We start from the raw sequence: 21,025 nt of genomic DNA on the forward strand, positions 1-21,025 counted from the left end.
GAGGAAAGTTACACCAAGTTCCTAGCACAAACGGGTACGGAGTTATGAACGATTTTGTGAAGGTTGTTTTTCGGATTTTAAATTTTATAAGTTCAAAGCGACAGGTTACAGCTTGCAGCTAGAAAATGACAGGTGACAGCTCTGCAAAATGACAAGTGTCAACTTCTAGGAGGCAGTTCTGTTTAGATTAAAATAATTTGGATTAGATTATTTTAACTAAGAGATTGGTTCTGCACAGTTCTGCTAGGTACTCACAATATATTTTAAAATAGGCCTCGCCACGGATCTGTTCAGGTTTTGGAATGAACTCCGGTTCTGGTCTCGGCACCTCACAGTGATCTGGGTCAGCTCTGCTCTGCTGGTCTAGCCTCTCTGGATTCTGGATACTGCTCTGCTTTCTCTGGGTACAGCACTGCTTCTGGATCTTTCTGCACAGCTTTCTCTAGACCCAGCGCTGATCTGCACGGCTCCTGGATGCTGCTACCGCTGTTAGGTTTGCTGGATGCTGAGGCCTACTGAGAAGAGTTCTCAGTTTGTGGGTTTAGGCCCTTGCTTTGAGTTCTGAATCAAGTTCTTTGGAGTCTTAAAGTCTAAGTGTTAAATCTGGTATCTTCTGGATGTTGTATGGTCCGGCAGAGCGCGTTGCAGCAAATGGAATTGAATCTCCTCTCTAGCTTCCAGTGGCTCTTTTTATGTCTTTTGAAAGTGGGTGTGTGTGCAGCATCACTAGCCAGCCCCTCTTTCAACTTGTCATTGGCCCAATTCTCCCCTCTCCCATGATTGGGGAAGGAACTGTGAGTCAGAGTGATGCTGTAGGTTTTATGGGTCAGAGGATCCTCCCCTGGTCAGTTTGCCCACAAATCTATATTTGATCAAAATACACATTTCTCAAATACATAGTGGTTTGTCATTGCATGTACATATTACCTATCACACGAGGTAGTCTCTGTCACAAATCTGCTCTTCCTGAGGGCTTGCATCCAGAAACGGCAACATTTTCGATGTTAGTGGGTTATGCAACCTTGGTTCTTCATTAAAAATTATACACATATACACGGCCTGTCCATACATACTCCAGTAAATTCCCATGTCTCTAGCTTAAACACAGAGTCTGTAGTATCCATAAATAGCAGGGTTTTGCCCCAGAGCATCACACAAATTCCCAACGCGTCTTAAAACGTGCACAGAAAAATCACAAGAATTATGGTATCATTTAAATAATTTTGACAAGTCCGCACTGTGAGTTATACATCTTTCTTAAAATCATATTCTGGCCAACAGGGGTGTGTCTTTTCAGGTCACATGGTGTAGAAACCAGTTTATCCAGTTTCTACCAAGCTCAGAGACCCTGCCCCTCCCAGCTTCTGCCAAGAGGAAGCTATTTTACGGCCACCCTAATAATCCAGTTTCAGTTAGGCTGCTGCAGACCTGCAGAGCTCAGCCAGTCTTGTTATGAAAATTGTTTTGGGGCTCTTCAACTTCCCAGATTTAGTATGCACACATACTTCATTCTGCCAGATGTCCGCTGGTGTTCAGTGAGATTTTTGGATATGTTGCAATGTTTGAAAATAGGCATTTTGAGCTGGCATTCAGGGAAACAAAAGGTGATTTTAAAGTGCGGTTTTTCCTTTGGCACACATTTCACTCATGGCACCCCGGCCCATCCTGCTCGCACTGGTGGGTGGCAAGTTAGGCAACCATTTTAGTGGGCACAAACTGTGTGGTTCTCCTAGATTCTGGCGCACATGTGGGCTTTTTGGCCATCTTGGATTTTCTCAGCCCACAGCACCAAATGTTGCAGCATGATAGCTCAAACGTGGGTCAGGACACCCAACACCAATGAGGCATGCATGATGGTAAGGAGGCAGTGTCTGTGTAAATGTGGACCCGATACGACCAGCTACCTTTGTCATTCATACTGCTAAAGGTCATTCATGGCCTGGGAACTGTACGTAGGTGCAACAATCATTCCTTACATTCATGCCTCCTGTATGGGCGATGTTGTTGGGGCATCAGTCCCTCTCTATGAGCTTCATCCTACAGAGATATATTCAAACTGAGAACCAGCACCTCCTCATCTTCTAATCTCATGACACAAGGAGTAATAGAGCCCTCATGCCACATCTGAGTGGGTGATGTGGCTGTCATGTAATTCCATATCAAACAGTATCCACATGTCTCGACAAGTATGTATATCTCAAGTACACAGACAGGGCAATGTTCGGGTGTGTGTCCTTAATACTGATGCAAGCAAAAAGGCATGTGTCTGTCATGCATCGACTGAGAACCACATACAGTCCTTTCATGTCAGATTGGTGATTCTGATTTTAACTGTATAACCATATTTGCAATTTAATGCAATGCAGATAGGCACACTCATTGGCGTTATTCAACCGCCTTCACATTTTGCATAGGCTCTCTACAAACATTTCTATAGGGTAGTACCAGACGTCCCACCTTGGAATGATGAAGCAACATCAGCTGATTTTACCTATGTTTTCTCTAGTGTCGCCACTTGCAATACACAAGTGAAGTTGTTTCTACTTAACTCTTGCTACACAGAGCAGTGGACAGCGGGCACTCATACCCCAGCAGGATGGTCATACCACAGTGTGTAATTGCAGGCAGATTGGGTATGCATTCTGATAAGGCTTTCCGTAATAGCAAGTGACAGTACAAACATGCACCTCAGCAGCAACTGATGTGTGTGGACCACATATATTGCATGTACATGAGGTACTATACAAAGAGACAGACCCTATGAGTGTGGCAATGATTGATTCATGTGGATGAGGTACCTTGTGGCATGAGGTGTGCCTTATGGGTGATGTGAGCATGTCAGGCGGGCACATTATGGGGTTTTGCAATGTGCCCATATTTTGGACATTACAACCTGCATGCAAGTACTGGCACAGCTGTGAAGCCCAGTACCCAGTGAAGTGTACTGACACACAAACATGTGCCACACATGGGAACCACACAACAGCCTCCCCAAACGCAGACCATGTGACAGATAGCACATGGTATATGGTAGCAAACATGCATTTGCTAACGATGGCTGACTACTGAAGCCAACTGTACTACTACATATGTATGGGTTGCACAACCATAAATGTCCACACATACGATGCACACAAATGGCACTTACCACATGTGTCCACATAGGTCTCCAGGCCTTACATTCCTTGCACCTGCTCACTGCTGATAAGTTTACTTGCAGCCTCTTCAATTAGGGTCAGCTGCTCCTCCTCTACTGGACCCCCTCCAGTGGCCTGTGCAGAGGCCAGGTAGTCAGTGGGCTTCTTTTTGGTCCTTCGCATGTGATCATTAATTCGCTTCTGGACCTGTTCAGCATTGCCCCTCTCCACACCACATGCGTTGATGAGTCCAGTGACATGCTGGCAATGTGCCATTCATTGTGCGGGGGTATGGGTGCAGCCCGCAAACTGGTACAACTCATGACTGTGTTCCTTAACATAGTCAACGAGGATCAGTGAAGCACCTCTGCCTCTGCGGACCCTTCTCCTGTGCCGTGTCTTGGGGTGGTGCCCCTTCGTGCTCTGCAGGGCATCCCCTCTTGGAACTAGTGTACCTAGGTGGAGCTGGTTCACATGTCTGCCCCTGACCATGTCCTGGTACTGATGCCGGGTCACCTGTGGGCTGAGGCACACCACTTCCTCCTGGGGCTGGGGAGCACGTGTCCTCACCACGTCCCTGTCCTCTCCCTTTCCCTTTTGGGACATTACCACTCATGGTGCAGGGAAAGAAAATGAATAAAACGCACACAAGTATACTGTGCAGGCCAAACAGAGAAAGGGAAGAGTCCACATGTTGTACAATATAGATGCATTGTCCAGAAAGGCTCCAATGTACCCCAAAAGCAAATATATGTGGTGCGCAATATGCAGAGGCACGCCAATCAAAGCTCTTGCATACGCGAGACCCGAAAAGCTTACGAAGGGAGAAAAAAAGCAATAAGCAATATGGAGTGACACCCCAAAACACAAATCTTGCGTACACGATACCCGAAGAGCTTCCAAAAGGAGCAAGAAACCGGTAGGCGATACACAGAGGCACTCCAAAATAAAAATATTGCATACACGATACACCGTAGGCCTTGAAATGGAGAGAAATACATGCTCGTGTGCACAGAGGAAACCCCCAAGAAGAAAAATGTGGTACGCATTATTTGAAGGAAATGGTTTGCATAGCTCCCCCAAATGCATGTCTGTGAAACTCGTTTGTTTTCGTACCTTTGCACGCACAACCAGTGATGTGCGTGGCACCCCATAAATATCAGCCTCACTGCTGTGAGCTGTGTAGGCGTGCTGCGTGTAGCGCGTATCATGTAATTTATGCACTCAGGGCCTTTACTCTGCATTCAGCTGCCTCAGATGCGAGATGCATCGACACCCTTTCTTATGCCTCCAGTGCCATTTCTACTGCCTCCTCCTGCCCTGTACTTCCTCGAACTTTGCCATATATTTTTGCCTGCAGAGAGTGAGTGCCTGCTGCCCACCGGCACTTCACTGGAGTGCCTGCTGACCCACCTTTGCCTGTGCTCCTGTGTCTGGCCCTGTGACCACCTCATATGCTGTCTTGAACTCCCAGCTCTCCATTCCACCACCACTGCTCCACAGCCTATTTCCAGTAACCAGTTTGCCCACCCACACATACCTCAGGGATTGCCATGTCTGGCCCATGCTCTCATCACTGAGAGGCACCTCCAATGAAGGGTCCTGGAGAATTATGATGTCCTCTTCAACCCAATGATGGACCTGGGGAAGGAAGGATGCAAACAGATCTGGGTGACCATCATGGCTGCCATCAACACAGAGAGGGTGGCAGACTGGTATCTGAAGACCATGCATAAGCGATGGGAGGACCTCAATACCCCGACCCACACCAAGGCTCAAGCAGCCATCGAGGCCGGTGCCACCATGGAGGAGCACCGTGCAGGCTGATCCAAGTTTTCATCAGCCAATATGCTGGTCCTAGAGAGGTTCTACCCAGACCTATATCCCAAGATCTGTGAGTGGCGACAGCGTCTGGATCCTGCTGGTGAGTAGCCATGTGGTGCACTGCTCTACGGTGCATGTGTGTTGTGCATGGGCCTGCATGAATGCAGTTGCTCTCTTCTGTATGCAGAATGTGTGTTTCAGTGATCTACTACAGCATGTATCCCCCAGACAATGCACCACATGTGTGATGTCAGACATCGGTTGATTGGACATGCTCTGGTATGTGCAGTGTTTTTAGTTGTTGACTTGTGCCACTCATGCACTTGCAATTTCAGTTGATGGTTGTTTGTTTGTTTATTTATTTGTAGCGCGCGCCAGACCCGAAGGTATCAGGTCGCGAGGATAAGAATACTTTAAGCTTACATACAAGTTACAGGTTACATAGTCACAGAGTGACAGCTCAGTGCAAGAATACAGCATGTAATACATATTTAGTTACAGGTATGGATCCACAGCTGAAGAGCAGTGTCCAATCTAGGTTACAAGGTCAAGAACTAGGAGTAGCTGGTAATGCTGGAGCTACAGATCGTTTTCTTTAAGCCACTTGATGATGTTTAAACAGAAATGTGGGTAAGATTGATCAGTCCTTAAGGTGGGCGGGAGGGAATTCCACAGTTGGGCCGCTTTAACGGGGAAGCTGTTATCTCCGAATGTAGTGATTTTGAAGGGGGGAACTGATACGCAGTTTGTGTAGGCTGCTCTGGTGGGTCTGGACATGACTCTTCTTTTGCACCTCTCTGTCATGTAGCTAGGGGCTAAATTGTTGAGGGATTTAAATGTTAGGGTAGCTGTTTTAAGTTTATTTTATCAGTAGTAGAAAGCCAGTTAGATTGTCTTCTAATCATAAATATATGTTCTCTGTTGGGCATTCCTAGGGCTGCTCTAAGGGCATTATTTGGATTTTCTTAGTAATGTATTTATTAGCTCCCAAGTAGAGAGCATTGCAGTAATCCATTTTGGAGAGCACAAGTGTTCTTGCCAAAGTGGTGCAACTGATCGTGGATAGGTATGGTTTTGCTGATCTAATCTGCTTACACGTGTAGGCTGTGGATGATGCCATAGCGTTCACTTGTTTTGCCAGTGTAAGGCTAGAATCGAGGTAAAAACCTAGTGTTTTTACCTCCTTAGCAACTTTGATTGTATGTCCATCTATAACAAAGGCTGTGTAGTCCTGGCTAAGATTCTTAATGTTAGGTGTCGTCCCCAGGATGATGAGTTCCGTTTTGTCATCATTCAGGCATAGACCATGAAGTGCCATCCATGCCTGGATGATGAGGTATATCCTTTTCACCAAGGCCAAATCCTGTTCGTAATCCCTCGAAGGTGGGATGAGAATCTGGGTATCATATGCATAGTTAGTGTAGGTGACACCTAGAAGGTCCAGATCATCGAACAGGGGCTTGGTAAAGATGTTATACATGGTAGGGGAGACGCAAGATCCCTGGGGTACGCCGCATGTGATGGCAGCAGGGTCAGCAGCTGCTGCAGTGGAGAAGACCCTCATAGTTCTCTCGCTTAGAAATGATTTGATACATGCTATGGCTTGGGGAGAGAAGTGCGCTGCTGATTCTAAGTGGTTAGAGAGTACTTTGTGGTCCACCTGGTCAAACGCTGCTGAGAGATCCAGGAGGAGAAGTAAGGCAGCTTTTCCCTGATCTCTAAGCTCATCGATCTGGGCCTTAAGATTAATAACTGCTGTTTCAGTGCTGTGCTGTGGTCTGAAACCTGATTGCCGGGTGCCTATGAGTGGGTGCAGCTCCAGATATTTCTATATCTTTAGATAGGCCACTCTATCTAATATCTTTAGTAGGGATGGCACCGTGGTGATTGGCCTATAATTTGTAGATATGGCTAGGTCCAACAATTGCTTTTTAAGGAGAGGGAGGACCCAAGATTCCTTAAGATTGCTAGGTATTGTACCTGATGTGAATGAAGCACTGATAAGTTTAGAGATAAATGGAGATAAATCTCTTGCTGCATCTTTAATTATTTGTGCAGGGCAACTAGCGCCTCGACAATTTGATGGCTTAAGCGATAGTATTATTTTTACAACCTCCAGTATGGATACTTTAGTGAAGTTGAATCGCTCTTCTGGTTTGGTAGTGGTATGAGATTTGTTGATTTGGACGGTAGTGGGTGGTATGTTTAGTTTTTTCTTATCGATTTTAACTTGGAGGGTGGCAATTTTGTCATTAAGTGCCTTCTGAATGACAGAGCATCATGTTTTATTTTTGGCATTGTCCGGCACATGGATGGGGTTCTCCAATTCCTTTAGTATTGTGAAGAGTTCGTTGGTGCCTGATTTAGCTTGCATTATTCTGTTGTTAAAACTTTATTTTTTGGCTCGCCACATTTCGGCTTTGTATTTTGTAGAGGTTTTGATAAAGATTGCTTTATTCGCCTCAGAAGGCAATAGTCGCCAAGTGGATTAACACTTGCATTTTTCTTTTCTCAAGGATTTCAGGTATGGGGTAAACCAGGCATTTAGGTGTGCTCTAAGTTTACTATTTCTCATCTTTAACAGGGCAATAGTATCCAGGGCGTTGGCCATGACTGTGTTAAATTCATTAACTAGAGTGTCTGGCAGCGCGTTTAAGGTAGGGAGAATTAGAGGTAATAATCTATTTGTAGTTATATTCTTTTTATTCCTTGTTAGCGTCGGGGGTGCTACTGAGTTATTTTGTGGCAGGTGGATTTTAGCATTTATAGAGAAGGCTATGAGAGCCTGGTCTGTCATGCTTGTGGACTGATGGAAGTGATGGTGGTATTGCAATTGTAGTCAGCAACCAAGTCGAGTGTACAGCCTTTCTCATGGGTAGGCTGTGCCACTTTCTGGGTAAAGCCAAGCTCTGAAAGGATATTGGCTATGTTTGTAGCTTGCGTATCTTTGTAATCGTTGAAACCCAAGTTCAGGTCTATTAGTAGAATGGCTTGTGATGTATTTTTTAAGTTATCCGAGAGGATCGTAGATATGTCCGCTTCGGAGGAGCCGATATGTCCTGGTGGCCTATAGATAAGGTGTATGGTAATAGTTTGAGACTTGGCTGTGAGAATCTTGACAGTTAATGACTTGCAAGATTTGGTGTGCAAATGTGTTGCTATTCTCATTGAGAGGTTAGTTTTAGCTATGAAAGCTTTGCCTCCTCCGCGTGAGTAGGTTCTGTCTTCTGTAAGTGATTTCAACCCAGCACTCCACCTAAGTCAATGCCTAGCGTGTGATGCTCAGCTGGAACCCTTAATTATATATTTGTATGTCTAAAGTTCTTTTATTTCTGAATGATGTACCCTCATATCACGCCCCTCTCTTTGAATCCCCCCGGTCTCACCGAATCAAGAAGAAGGTTGTTTTGCAAAGTTAAAAGATTTATTTGATGAATTTAAACAATATATATATATATATATTCAGTGAAAAAACTTTGTTAAAGGGACGTTATGGTTCCAAGTAAAACCGAAAAACCCTTGAAATTCGCCAGTTATGGTAAGCTAAGCAACCATATCTCGCGCCACCACCGTGCACTGCTAAGACTAACACCCACGACATCAAAGATGACATCACAAATGTCATTGATGACATCACATGTGTATGTACTTTTCATGAAATATGTGTACAAGGGATTCTTATTATAATGTTGCGAAAAAAGTGTCAAGGATCATTGCAATAAATGTCATACCCTAATTAGTGCATTGATATAAATAGCATTCTATTATGGGGTTCTATCTAGTATACTAAGCTACTCATGCAGAAACATAGCATTGTGTGCAGCGTACAAGATGAAGGTATAATATTCATAATGTTAATATGTTGAATAATGAAATGATAATTGTTTTCTTAATAGATTTTTGTGTACTGTGAAATATGTAATAAGTAGCTAATAAAACCCATGTATTACATAATTGCATTACTATAGACAAAACACAAAGAGACAAGAACACATACCAATATGGGTATATACAGGGAAAGTGAAGTAAGCAAAAAAGCACAAGTAGTAGCAGAAACAATTCATAACCTAACTGATTATTTTCATGCAAATAAATGATTGCTGTTTCAAAGCTGCTATTTACCCTATGTATATGTATAACTTGATGTGATTGAACCCTAAGGAAAGTAGTGTGAGTACAATGTATACAAATATGACCATATACAGGGAAAGTACAGCCATAAAAAAACAACAGAACTATCAGAAAGTGCTGATAAGTCTATTGATTATCTTTATGCACAAAAAGGATTGCTGTCTTTCAAGCTTGTGTCTTCCCCTATGTATATGTTTCATATGATGCGACTGGACTCTAAGGGAATTACTGTAAGAACCTACTTGAAGGATACGTCTACAAATAAAATATTTTTTTTAGTTTCTGACTGTTATTGAAGAAAACCATGTGGCCTAGATATGTCAGCAAAAGAAAAAAGAGTGAGCCAGACATGTGATGTCATCAATGACATTTGTGATGTCATCTTTGATGTCGTGGGTCTTAGTCTTAGCAGTGCACGGTGGTGGCGCGAGTTATGGTTGCTTAGCTTACCATAACTGGCGAATTTCAAGGGTTTTTCGGTTTTACTTGGAACCATAACGTCCCTTTAACAAAGTTTTTTCACTGAATTTCATAGGTTTTTAGTAGCGCAACTTAGCCATAACGTCCCTTTAACAACGTTTTTTCACTGAATTGCATAGGTTTTTAGTAGCGCAACTTAACCATAACGTCCCTTTAACAAAGTTTTTTCATTGAATTTCATAGGTTTTTATTAGTGCAACTTAACCATAACGTCCCTGTAACACAATTTTTTTTTACTGCATTTCATAGGTTTTTATTAGTGCAATGTCACCATAACATCCTTTTCAATAGATGAAGACCACTAGCATCTTAGGTCCTCAAAGTGGGAACCCCAGGTGGTAAAAAAAAGATTTTTCTTCAGGAAGGAAAATCTTTTACCAAGATGGCCACCATGGAAAGGGAAGGAGGGGTGTATAAAGAGAACACAACAGGGCATGAGCGGGGGGTGGGGGGAACAGGAGAGAGACACAGGGCATGAGCGGGGGGTGGGGGGCAACAGCAGGGAGACACGGGGCATGAGCAGGGGGTGGGGGGAACACAAGGGAGACACGGGGCATGAGAGGGGGGTGGGGGGTAACAGGAGAGAGACACGGGGCATGAGAGGGGGGTGGGGGAAACAGGAGAGAGACACGGGGCATGAGCGAGTGGTGGGGGGAAACAGCAGGGAGACACGGGGCATGATCGGGGGTGGGGGCAACAGGAGAGAGACACGGGGCATGAGAGGAGGTGGGGAGTAACAGGAGAGAGACACGTGGCATGAGACTGGGTGGGGGGTAACAGGAGAGAGAGACGTGGGGCATGAGCAGGGGGTGGGGGGCAACAGCAGGGAGACACAGAGCATGAGCGGGGGGTGGGGGGCAACAGCAGGGAGACACGGGGCATGACCGGGGGGTGGGGGGGCAACACCAGGGAGACACAGGGCATGACCGGGGGGTGCGGGTAACAGGAGAGAGACACGGGGCATGAGCGGGGGGCAACAGCAGGGAGACACGGGGCATGACCGGAGGGTGGGGGGCAACAGGAGAGAGACACAGGGCATGAGAGGGGGTGGGGGGCAACAGCAGGGAGACACGGGGCATGAGCAGGGGGTGGGAGGCAACAGGAGAGAGACACAGGGCATGAGCGGGAAGTGGGGGGAACAGGAGAGAGACACGGGGCATGACCGGGGGGTGGGGGGCAACAGCAGGGAGACACGGGGCATGAGAGGGGGTGGGGGTAACAGGAGAGAGACACGGGGCATGAGCGGAGGGTGGGGGGCAACAGCAGGGAGACACAGGGCATGAGCGGGGGTGGGGGGTAACAGGAGAGAGACAAGGGGCATGAGCGGGGGGCAACAGCAGGGAGACACGGGGCATGACCGGGGGGTGGGGGGAACAGGAGAGAGACAAGGGGCATGAGAGGGGGGTGGGGGGTAACAGGAGAGAGACACGAGGCATGAGAGGGGGTTGGGGGGCAACAGCAGGGAGACACGGGGCATGAGCGGGGGGTGGGGGGTAACAGGGGAGAGACACGGGGCATGACCGGTGTGTGGGGGCAACAGCAGGAGACACGGGGCATGAGAGGGGGGTGGGGGGTAACAGGAGAGAGACACAGGACATTAGAAACGGGTGGGGGTAACAGGAGAGAGACACGGGGCATGAAAGGGGGTGGGGGGGTAACAGGAGACAGACACGGGGTATGAGCAGGGCAACAGCAGGGATACACGGGGCATGAGCAGGGGGTGGGGGGTGACAGGAGAGAGACACGGGGCATGAGAGGGTGTGGGGGTAACAGGAGAGAGACGCGGGGCATGAGCGAGGGGTGGGGGAAACAGCAGGGAGACACGGGGCATGATCGGGGGGTGGGGGGCAACAGGAGAGAGACACGGGGCATGAGAGGAGGTGGGGAGTAACAGGAGAGAGACACGGGACATGAGACTGGGGTGGGGAGTAACAGGAGAGAGAGACGTGGGGCATGAGCAGGGGGTGGGGGGCAACAGCAGGGAGACCCGGGGCATGAGCGGAGGGTGGGGGGCAGCAGCAGGGAGACACGGGGCATGACCGGGGGGTGGGGGTAACAGGAGAGAGACATGGGGCATGAGAGGGGGTGGGGGGCAACAGCAGGGAGACACGGGGCATGAGCGGGGGGTCGGAGACAACAGGAGAGAGACACAGGGCATGAGTGGGAGGTGGGGGGAACAGGAGAGAGACACAGGGCATGACCGGGGGTGGGGGGCAACAGCAGGGAGACACAGGGCATGACCGGGGCAACAGGAGAGAGACACGGGGCATGAGAGGGGGTGGGGGTAACAGGAGAGAGACACAGGGCATGAGCAGAGGGTGGGGGGCAACAGCAGGGAGACACAGGGCATGATCAGGGGGTGAGGGGTAACAGGAGAGAGACAAGGGGCATGAGCGGGGGGCAACAGCAGGGAGACACAGGGCATGACCGGGGGTGGGGGGAACAGGAGAGAGACAAGGGGCATGAGAGGGGGGTGGGGGGTAACAGGAGAGAGACACGAGGCATGAGAGGGGGTTGGGGGGCAACAGCAGGGAGACACGGGGCATGAGCAGGGGGTGGGGGGTAACAGGGGAGAGACACAGGGCATGACCGGTGGGTGGGGGGCAACAGCAGGGAGACACAGGGCATGATCGGGGTGAGGGGTAACAGCAGAGACAAAGGGGCATGAGCGGGGGCAACAGCAGGGAGACACGGGGCATGACCGGGGGGTGGGGGGAACAGGAGAGAGACAAGGGGCATGAGAGGGGGTTGGGGGGCAACAGCAGGGAGACACGGGGCATGAGAGAGGGTGGGTGGTAACAGGAGAGAGACACGGGGCATGAGAGGGGGGTGGGGGGTAACAGGAGAGAGACACGGGACATTAGAAGCGGGTGGGGGGTAACAGGAGAGAGACACGGGGCATGAGAGGGGGTGGGGGGTAACAGGAGACAGACACAGGGTATGAGCAGGGGCAACAGCAGGGATACACGGGGCATGAGCGGGGGGTGGGGGGCACCAGCAGGGAGACACGGGGCATGAGCGGGGGGTGGGGGCAACAGGAGAGACACACAGGGCATGAGCGGGGGGTGGGGGGAACAGGAGAGAGACACGGCCATGAGCGGGGGTGGGGGTAACAGCAGGGAGACACGGGGCATGACCGGGGGGTGGGGAGTAACAGGAGAGAGACACGGGGCATGAGTGGGGGGTGAGGGGGCAACAGCAGGGAGACACAGGGCATGACCGGGGTGTGGGGGGCAACAGGAGAGAGACACGGGGCATGAGAGGGGAGTGGGGGGTAACAGGAGAGAGACACGGGGCATGAGCGGGGGGTGGGGGGCAACAGCAGGGAGACACGGGGCATGAGCGGGGGGCGGGGGTGGGGGGTAACAGGAGAGAGACACGGGGCATGAGCGGGGGGCAACAGCAGGGAGACACGGGGCATGACCAGGGGGTGGGGGGAACAGGAGAGAGACACGGGGCATGAGAGGGGGGAGGGAGGTAACATGAGAGAGACACGGGGCATGAGAGGGGGAGTGGGGGGCAACAGCAGGGAGACACGGGGCATGAGAGGGGGTGGGGGGTAACAGGAGAGAGACACGGGGCATGAGCAGGGGGTGGGGGGTAACAGGGGAGAGACACAGGGCATGACTGGTGGGTGGGGGGCAACAGCAGGGAGACACAGGGCATGATCGGGGGTGAGGGGTAACAGGAGAGACAAAGGGGCATGAGCGGGGGGCAACAGCAGGGAGACACAGGGCATGACTGGGGTGTGGGGAGAACAGGAGAGAGACAAGGGGCATGAGAGGGGGGTGGGGGGTAACAGGAGAGAGACACGAGGCATGAGAGGGGGTTGGGGGGCAACAGCAGGGAGACACGGGGCATGAGAGGGGGTGGGGGGTAACAGGAGAGAGACACGGGGCATGAGAGGGTGGTGGGGGGTAACAGGAGAGAGACACGGGACATTAGAAGCGGGTGGGGGGTAACAGGAGAGAGACATGGGGCATGAGAGGGGGTGGGGGGTAACAGGAGACAGACACAGGGTATGAGCAGGGGCAAAAGCAGGGATACACTGGGCATGAGCGGGGGGGTGGGGGGCAACAGCAGGGAGACACGGGGCATGAGAGAGGGTGGGGGGTAACAGGAGAGAGACACGGGGCATGAGAGGGGGTGGGGGGTAACAGGAGAGAGACACGGGACATTAGAAGCGGGTGGGGGGTAACAGGAGAGAGACACGGGGCATGAGAGGGGGTGGGGGGTAACAGGAGACAGACACAGGGTATGAGCAGGGGCAACAGCAGGGATACACGGGGCATGAGCGGGGGGTGGGGGGCACCAGCAGGGAGACACGGGGCATGAGCGGGGGGTGGGGGCAACAGGAGAGACACACAGGGCATGAGCGGGGGGTGGGGGGAACAGGAGAGAGACACGGCCATGAGCGGGGGTGGGGTAACAGCAGGGAGACACGGGGCATGACCGGGGGGTGGGGAGTAACAGGAGAGAGACACGGGGCATGAGTGGGGGGTGAGGGGGCAACAGCAGGGAGACACAGGGCATGACCGGGGTGTGGGGGGCAACAGGAGAGAGACACGGGGCATGAGAGGGGTGTGGGGGGTAACAGGAGAGAGACACGGGGCATGAGCGGGGGGTGGGGGGCAACAGCAGGGAGACACGGGGCATGAGCGGGGGGCGGGGGTGGGGGGTAACAGGAGAGAGACACGGGGCATGAGCGGGGGGCAACAGCAGGGAGACACGGGGCATGACCAGGGGGTGGGGGGAACAGGAGAGAGACACGGGGCATGAGAGGGGGGAGGGAGGTAACATGAGAGAGACACGGGGCATGAGAGGGGGAGTGGGGGGCAACAGCAGGGAGACACGGGGCATGAGAGGGGGTGGGGGGTAACAGGAGAGAGACACGGGGCATGAGCAGGGGGTGGGGGGTAACAGGGGAGAGACACAGGGCATGACTGGTGGGTGGGGGGCAACAGCAGGGAGACACAGGGCATGATCGGGGGTGAGGGGTAACAGGAGAGACAAAGGGGCATGAGCGGGGGGCAACAGCAGGGAGACACAGGGCATGACTGGGGTGTGGGGAGAACAGGAGAGAGACAAGGGGCATGAGAGGGGGGTGGGGGGTAACAGGAGAGAGACACGAGGCATGAGAGGGGGTTGGGGGGCAACAGCAGGGAGACACGGGGCATGAGAGGGGGTGGGGGGTAACAGGAGAGAGACACGGGGCATGAGAGGGTGGTGGGGGGTAACAGGAGAGAGACACGGGACATTAGAAGCGGGTGGGGGGTAACAGGAGAGAGACATGGGGCATGAGAGGGGGTGGGGGTAACAGGAGACAGACACAGGGTATGAGCAGGGGCAAAAGCAGGGATACACTGGGCATGAGCGGGGGGTGGGGGGCAACAGCAGGGAGACACGGGGCATGAGCGGGGTGGTGGGGGGCAACAGGAGAGACACACAGGGCATGAGTGGGGGGTGGGGGGAACAGGAGAGAGACACGGCCATGAGCTGGGGTGGGGGTAACAGCAGGGAGACACGGGGCATGACCGGAGGGTGGGGAGTAACAGGGGAGAGACACGGGGCATGAGTGGGGGGTGAGGGGGCAACAGCAGGGAGACACAGGGCATGACCGGGGTGTGGGGGGCAACAGGAGAGAGACACGGGGCATGAGAGGGGGGTGGGGGGTAACAGGAGAGAGACACGGGGCATGAGCGAGGGGTGGGGGGCAACAGCAGGGAGACACGGGGCATGAGCGGGGGGTGGGGGTGGGGGGTAAAAGTAGAGAGACACGGGGCATGAGCGGGGGGCAACAGCAGGGAGACACGGGGCATGACCAGGGGGTGGGGGGAACAGGAGAGAGACACGGGGCATGAGAGGGGGGAGGGAGGTAACATGAGAGAGACGCGGGGCATGAGAGGGGGAGTGGGGGGCAACAGCAGGGAGACACGGGGCATGAGAGGGGGTGGGGGGGTAGCAGGAGAGAGACACGGGGCATGAGCAGGGGGTGTGGGGTAACAGGGGAGAGACACAGGGCATGACCAGTGGGTGGGGGGCAACAGCTGGGAGACACAGGGCATGATCGGGGGTGAGGGGTAACAGGAGAGACAAAGGGGCATGAGCGGGGGGCAACAGCAGGGAGACACGGGGCATGACCGGGGGGAACAGGAGAGAGACAAGGGGCATGAGAGGGGGTTGGGGGGCAACAGCAGGGAGACACGGGGCTGAGAGGGGGTGGGGGTAACAGGAGAGAGACACGGGGCATGAAAGGGGGGTGGGGGGTAACAGGAGAGAGACAAGCGGGTGGGGGGTAACAGGAGAGAGACACGGGGCATGAGAGGGGGTGGGGGGTAACAGGAGACAGACACAGGGTATGAGCAGGGGCAACAGCAGGGATACACGGGGCATGAGCGGGGGGTGGGGGGCAACAGCAGGGAGACACGGGGCATGAGCGGGGGGTGGGGGGCAACAGGAGAGACACACAGGGCATGAGCGGGGGGTGGGGGGAACAGGAGAGAGACACGGCCATGAGCGGGGGTGGGGGTAACAGCAGGGAGACACGGGGCATGACCGGGGGGTGGGGAGTAACAGGAGAGAGACACGGGGCATGAGTGGGGGGTGAGGGGGCAACAGCAGGGAGACACAGGGCATGACCGGGGTGTGGGGGGTAACAGGAGAGAGACACGGGGCATGAGCGAGGGGTGGGGGGCAAGAGCAGGGAGACACGGGGCATGAGCGGGGGCGGGGGTGGGGGGTAAAAGGAGAGAGACACGGGGCATGAGCGAGGGGCAACAGCAGGGAGACACGGGGCATGACCAGGGGGTGGGGGGAACAGGAGAGAGACACGGGGCATGAGAGGGGGGAGGGAGGTAACATGAGAGAGACACGGGGCATGAGAGGGGGAGTGGGGGGCAACAGCAGGGAGACACGGGGCCTGAGCGGGGGGTGGGAGTGAACAGGGGTGACATGGGGCATGAGAGGGGGTGGGGGTAACAGGAGAGAGACACGGGGCATGAGAAGGGGGTGGGGGGTAACAGGAGAGAGACATGGGACATTAGAAGTGGGTGGGGGGTAACAGGAGAGAGACACGGGGCATGAGAGGGGGTGGGGGGTAACAGGAGACAGACACAGGGTATGAGCAAGGGCAATAGCAGGGATACACGGGGCATGAGCGGGGGGTGGGGGGCAACAGCAGGGAGACACGGGGCATGAGCGGGTGGTGGGGGGCAACAGGAGAGACACACAGGGCATGAGCGGGGGGTGGGGGGAACAGGAGAGAGACACAGCCATGAGCGGGGGTGGGGGTAACAGCAGGGAGACACGGGGCATGACCGGGGGGTGGGGAGTAACAGGAGAGAGACATGGGGCATGAGTGGGGGGTGAGGGGGCAACAGCAGGGAGACACAGGGCATGACCGGGGGGTGGGGAGTAACAGGAGAGAGACACGGGGCATGAGAGGGGGGTGGGGGGTAACAGGAGAGAGACACGGGACATTAGAAGCGGGTGGGGGGTAACAGGAGAGAGACACGGGGCATGAGAGGGGGTGGGGGGTAACAGGAGACAGACACAGGGTATGAGCAGGGGGCAACAGCAGGGAGACACGGGGCATGACCGGGGGTGGGGGGAACAGGAGAGAGACAAGGGGCATGAGAGGGGGTTGGGGGGCAACAGCAGGGAGACACGGGGCATGAGAGGGGGTGGGGGGTAACAGGAGAGAGACACGGGGCATGAAAGGGGGGTAGGGGGTAACAGGAGAGAGACAAGCGGGTGGGGGGTAACAGGAGAGAGACACGGGGCATGAGAGGGGGTGGGGGGTAACAGGAGACAGACACAGGGTATGAGCAAGGGCAACAGCAGGGATACACGGGGCATGAGCGGGGGTGGGGGGCAACAGCAGGGAGACACGGGGCATGACCAGGGGGTGGGGGAACAGGAGAGAGACACGGGGCATGAGAGGGGGGAGGGAGGTAACATGAGAGAGACACGGGGCATGAGAGGGGGAGTGGGGGGCAACAGCAGGGAGACACGGGGCCTGAGCGGGGGGTGGGAGTGAACAGGGGTGACATGGGGCATGAGAGGGGGTGGGGGGTAACAGGAGAGAGACACGGGGCATGAGAAGGGGGTGGGGGGTAACAGGAGAGAGACATGGGACATTAGAAGTGGGTGGGGGGTAACAGGAGAGAGACACGGGGCATGAGAGGAGGTGGGGGGTAACAGGAGACAGACACAGGGTATGAGCAAGGGCAATAGCAGGGATACATGGGGCATGAGCGGGGGGTGGGGGGCAACAGCAGGGAGACACGGGGCATGAGCGGGTGGTGGGGGGCAACAGGAGAGACACACAGGGCATGAGCGGGGGGTGGGGGGAACAGGAGAGAGACACAGCCATGAGCGGGGGTGGGGGTAACAGCAGGGAGACACGGGGCATGACCGGGGGGTGGGGAGTAACAGGAGAGAGACACGGGGCATGAGTGGGGGGTGAGGGGGCAACAGCAGGGAGACACAGGGCATGACCGGGGGGTGGGGAGTAACAGGAGAGAGACACGGGGAATGAGAGGGGGGTGGGGGGTAACAGGAGAGAGACACGGGACATTAGAAGCGGGTGGGGGGTAACAGGAGAGAGATACGGGGCATGAGAGGGGGTGGGGGGTAACAGGAGACAGACACAGGGTATGAGCAGGGGGCAACAGCAGGGAGACACGGGGCATGACAGGGGGGTGGGGGGAACAGGAGAGAGACAAGGGGCATGAGAGGGGGTTGGGGGGCAACAGCAGGGAGACACGGGGCATGAGAGGGGGTGGGGGGTAACAGGAGAGAGACACGGGGCATGAAAGGGGGGTGGGGGGTAACAGGAGAGAGACAAGCGGGTGGGGGGTAACAGGAGAGAGACACAGGGCATGAGAGGGGGTGGGGGGTAACAGGAGACAGACACAGGGTATGAGCAGGGGCAACAGCAGGGATACACGGGGAATGAGCGGGGGTGGGGGGCAACAGGAGAGACACACAGGGCATGAGCGGGGGGTGGGGGGAACAGGAGAGAGACACAGCCATGAGCGGGGGTGGGGGTAACAGCAGGGAGACACGGGGCATGACCGGGGGGTGGGGAGTAACAGGAGAGAGACACGGGGCATGAGTGGGGGGTGAGGGGGCAACAGCAGGGAGACACAGGGCATGACCGGGGGGTGGGGAGTAACAGGAGAGAGACACGGGGCATGAGAGGGGGGTGGGGGGTAACAGGAGAGAGACACGGGACATTAGAAGCGGGTGGGGGGTAACAGGAGAGAGATACGGGGCATGAGAGGGGGTGGGGGGTAACAGGAGACAGACACAGGGTATGAGCAGGGGGCAACAGCAGGGAGACACGGGGCATGACCGGGGGGTGGGGGGAACAGGAGAGAGACAAGGGGCATGAGAGGGGGTTGGGGGGCAACAGCAGGGAGACACGGGGCATGAGAGGGGGTGGGGGGTAACAGGAGAGAGACACGGGGCATGAAAGGGGGGTGGGGGGTAACAGGAGAGAGACAAGCGGGTGGGGGGTAACAGGAGAGAGACACGGGGCATGAGAGGGGGTGGGGGGTAACAGGAGACAGACACAGGGTATGAGCAGGGGCAACAGCAGGGATACACGGGGAATGAGCGGGGGTGGGGGGCAACAGCAGGGAGACACAGGGCATGAGCGGGGGTGGGGGGCAACAGGAGAGACACACAGGGCATGAGCGGGGGGTGGGGGGAACAGGAGAGAGACACGGCCATGAGCGGGGGTGGGGGTAACAGCAGGGAGACACGGGGCATGACCGGGGGGGTGGGGAGTAACAGGAGAGAGACACGGGGCATGAGTGGGGGGTGAGGGGGCAACAGCAGGGAGACACAGGGCATGACCGGGGTGTGGGGGGCAACAGGAGAGAGACACGGGGCATGAGAGGGGGGTGGGGGGTAACAGGAGAGAGACACGGGGCATGAGCGGGGGGTGGGGGGCAACAGCAGGGAGACACGGGGCATGAGCGGGGGTGGGGGTGGGGGGTAAAAGGAGAGAGACATGGGGCATGAGCGGGGGGCAACAGCAGGGAGACACGGGGCATGACCAGGGGGTGGGGGGAACAGGAGAGAGACACGGGGCATGAGAGGGGGGAGGGAGGTAACATGAGAGAGACACGGGGCATGAGAGGGGGAGTGGGGGGCAACAGCAGGGAGACACGGGGCCTGAGCGGGGGGTGGAGGTGAACAGGGGTGACATGGGGCATGAGAGGGGGTGGGGGGTAACAGGAGAGAGACACGGGGCATGAGAGGGGGGTGGGGGTAACAGGAGAGAGACACGGGACATTAGAAGCAGGTGGGGGGTAACAGGAGAGAGACACGGGGCATGAGAGGGGGTGGGGGGTAACAGGAGACAGACACAGGGTATGAGCAGGGGCAACAGCAGGGATACACGGGGCATGAGCGGGGGTGGGGGGCAACAGCAGGGAGACACGGGGCATGAGCGGGGGTGGGGGGCAACAGGAGAGACACACAGGGCATGAGCGGGGGGTGGGGGGAACAGGAGAGAGACACGGCCATGAGCGGGGGTGGGGGTAACTGCAGGGAGACACGGGGCATGACCGGGGGGTGGGGAGTAACAGGAGAGAGACATGGGGTATGAGTGGGGGGTGAGGGGGCAACAGCAGGGAGACACAGGGCATGACCGGGGGGTGGGGAGTAACAGGAGAGAGACACGGGGCATGAGAGGGGGGTGGGGGGTAACAGGAGAGAGACACGGGACATTAGAAGCGGGTGGGGGGTAACAGGAGAGAGACACGGGGCATGAGAGGGGGTGGGGGGTAACAGGAGACAGACACAGGGTATGAGCAGGGGCAACAGCAGGGATACACGGGGTATGAGCGGGGGGTGGGGGGCAACAGCAGGGAGATACGGGGCATGAGCGGGGGTGGGGGGCAACAGGAGAGACACACAGGGCATGAGCGGGGGGTGGAGGGAACAGGAGAGAGACACGGCCATGAGCGGGGGTGGGGGTAACAGCAGGGAGACACGGGGCATGACCGGGGGGTGGGGAGTAACAGGAGAGAGACACGGGGCATGAGTGGGGGTGAGGGGGCAACAGCAGGGAGACACAGGGCATGACCGGGGTGTGGGGGGCAACAGGAGAGAGACACGGGGCATGAGAGGGGGGTGGGGGGTAACAGGAGAGAGACACGGGGCATGAGCGGGGGGTTGGGGGCAACAGCAGGGAGACACGGGGCATGAGCGGGGGGCGGGGGTGGGGGGTAAAAGGAGAGAGACACGGGGCATGAGCGGGGGGCAACAGCAGGGAGACACGGGGCATGACCAGGGGGTGGGGGGAACAGGAGAGAGACACGGGGCATGAGAGGGGGGAGGGAGGTAACATGAGAGAGACACGGGGCATGAGAGGGGGAGTGGGGGGCAACAGCAGGGAGACACGGGGCATGAGCGGGGGGTGGGGGGGAACAGGGGTG

This window comes from Ambystoma mexicanum, chromosome 2q (assembly GCF_040938575.1).
Source record: "Ambystoma mexicanum isolate Mex_15411 chromosome 2q, UKY_AmexF1_1, whole genome shotgun sequence".
Taxonomy (NCBI): domain Eukaryota; kingdom Metazoa; phylum Chordata; class Amphibia; order Caudata; family Ambystomatidae; genus Ambystoma; species Ambystoma mexicanum.